This window comes from Cynocephalus volans, chromosome 4 (assembly GCF_027409185.1).
Source record: "Cynocephalus volans isolate mCynVol1 chromosome 4, mCynVol1.pri, whole genome shotgun sequence".
NCBI classification, from domain to species: Eukaryota; Metazoa; Chordata; class Mammalia; order Dermoptera; family Cynocephalidae; genus Cynocephalus; species Cynocephalus volans.
Window position 1 is genome coordinate 123,535,693 of NC_084463.1, and position 2,999 is coordinate 123,538,691.

Here is a 2,999-nt window from a genome sequence, read left to right on the forward strand (position 1 = left end):
TCTTGTGTAAATAAGCATTAGCAATCATGGTAGGCTGAATAACTGTCCCCCCAAAGATATCCACATCCCCCATAACCTGTGACTATGTAATACATGGAAAAATTGACTTTGCAGTTTGAGTAAGTTTTTTAAAATCTGCTATAAGCCATATGGGTCATTGAAAACTATTTCACATTGTAACTGTCTTCCTGTTACTAAATTAATTTTTATTATTTCAAACTAGCTTTCCTGATGTTTTTGAACATGCTAGCTATGTCCCCCATTAGGACATTTGTTATTTATCTATTTTGCATAAAAATTACCCTAAAATTAGTGGCTTAAAACAACAAACTTACATAATCTTACCAATTTTATAGGTCAGGAATTTGAGTGTCTCTAGATCATGATTTTGCAGTCAATGTATTGACCAGAGCTGAAGTCAACTGAAAGCTGACTAGGCTTGGAAGACTCAGTTCAAGACAATTCATTCATGTGGCTGTAGGCAGAAGGCCTCAGTTTCTCACTGTGGTGTCTCTTCCTAGAGCTATTTGATATATCCTCAAGACATAGTAGCTGGCTTCTTTCAGACTAGGTGATCAAAGAGAGAGAAACCAAAACGGATCTTTAATGATTTTTATTAATTAGTTTTAGATGTCACACGGCATCAGTTCTGTTTTATTTGACTCATTAGAAGCAAATTACAAAGATCAGTTCGCACTAAAGAGGAAAAGAATTTGGATTTAACTTTTGGAAGAAGTGTCACAGAATTTGTGGATTTATTTAAATCACAGAAAGCCCTTTGCTTTAACTCTCCCCACTTGTGGAGATAGCATCTATTTGGCATCTGCTTGGCTAACTACCTCAACTTTCAAGTCTTTGCACAAGTCTACCTTGTCAATGAAACCTACCAGGACTATTGTAATAGGACAGTTGATGTTTTGCCTGGATCCCCTCATATCCATTTTTCCATTTTACCATTTCCTTGTGTCACCTTCCTGGCTTTCATCTAATATCTGTATCTGTGACACTCTGGAGGATTTTCCTCTTGCTATTGAGTTGTTTTGCCATTTGCAGAGACCCAGAAGTACCTGGGAGTTAACATTCCACCTTACTCCTACTTGGGTGACCCTTAGGCAATGACTGGTGTGGGGATATAATATCCCAGCCCCCTTTTCTTTTGTTGAGACAGAACCTGGTTTACACTCCAGAGCTCTTCTGTAGTATCAGATCGAGGCCAAGAATTTGCTTGTAATTGTACCTTTGTTTATTTTGTTCCTCGTTCTTAACCTGCTTACCTTTTTCTTTCAATACCACTTTTAATAAATCATTTAAACACTAATCCTCACCTCAGGATTGGCTTCTGGAGAACGTGATTTAAGAGAACTACCTAATTTAATTTTGGAAAATGCCCACCACCTACCAATGCATCTCTGATACTTCTTATTTCATTATTTTTTCCATAGGACTTATCACCTTCTATCATGTAATAGAATTTACTTGTATACCCATTTATTATTTACTGCCTGTCTCCAACAACTAATAAGTAAGTTCAATCAGAATAGAATCATTGTCTGCTTTGTTTTCTGTGACCCTAAGTAGGCTTTGTTCTCTCCATTAATTTGCAAATATGAGAAATTTCCCTGTAAGGGTGATGTTTAGTGGCTAAGTAAAAAAGTGGACAGTTGAAGTGCCAATTATCTTGAAAGTCTCATTAACCCAATCACAGCTTAAAAGGACGCTGGTACCTCATCAGAACAAAAGCTTTGAAAATTTTGCAACTTACAAACAAATGGGGATGGGAGCTGGCCAGTTAGCTCAGTTGGTCAGTGTGTAGTGCTGATAACATCAAAGTCCAGGGTTTGATCCCTGTACTGGCCAGCCACCAAAAAAAAAAACAAAACAAAAAACCCCGCAAAACACAAAAAACAAACAAACAAACAAAAAACCACGAAAAAACATGAATAGGGTATTTGGGATAAATTAATGTGGACAAGCATCAGCCCTAGTCAATCAATAGAGCTGAGTAGAAAACTGCCAGCCAAAAGTTTTTCCTAGCATAACACTGATTTCTGAAATTATAGATCGATAGTCCCTGTTACTGTTCTTCACACAGTGAAATCTGCTCATGAATAAAAAAGAACAGAAAGTGAGGATCATTTAACCAATTCCCACAAAGTCCTACTCATAGTACAGAAATGATCTAAGTAGGATTTATGTGTGTGTGTACTTGAATGTTGGATATTAAATTCCTTTTTTTTCTTTTTTGGAAATGTTTTCTTGTCATTTCTAAGTTTTTTGTGCATTTATTTCTTACTGCTGTAGATGATATTAAAGTGGCTGTCAATCTCATCTATAGGCTTCTTTCACCTGTAGTAGACTATAGCAGAAACTCAGCATGTAATGAATACCTATTTCACCCTGTTTTGGTGGACCTGGCTCATGAAACCTCTCTTATTCCTATTCCCCACCTGTATGCAGCAACAGGCATTTTATATCTTTGATCTTTCCTTTCTTCCCCCTTTCCCTATGGCTGGTAAAGGTGATAGAGTATAGTTTCAAAGAATATGAATGTGAAGAAATAAAATTTATACCTTGGTATTCTTCCTGGGTTTTTTGTTTTGTTTTGTTTTGTTTTGGGGAGCTGGCCAGTACAGGAATTGAACCCTGGACCTTGGCATTATCAGCACCAAACTCTAACCAACTGAGCTAACTGGCCAGCCCATAACTTGTTATTCTTGATTCATACTCTTCCAACTGAATCATAAACATTCATTAAGTGCTGTATTGATATTACTTATTTCTATTAGAAAATAGGCACATTTCTGATTCACTGGGCTATTGTCAGGGGATCCTACATTTAAAAAGTCTAAACCATCAACCACAGTCCAGTTGTACCCTTCTAATGTATTATAATAGATGATTTGACTCATTCGTTCATTAAATAATAATTTACTGAATGCCCACTATGTGTCAGGCATTATTCTAGGACTTAACAATATAGCAGGGATCAGTTGACAAAC

At 36.6% G+C, this 2,999-nt stretch overlaps 1 non-coding gene across 1 annotated transcript; it reads right to left on the reverse strand.

Annotated features, from left to right (window-relative positions):
- Window positions 1-2,621: 2,621 nt before the first annotated feature.
- On the reverse strand, window positions 2,622-2,695 carry TRNAI-GAU (transfer RNA isoleucine (anticodon GAU)). The gene has a single exon. It is a non-coding gene; the product is annotated as a tRNA-Ile (tRNA).
- Between the last annotated feature and the right edge of the window lie 304 nt (window positions 2,696-2,999).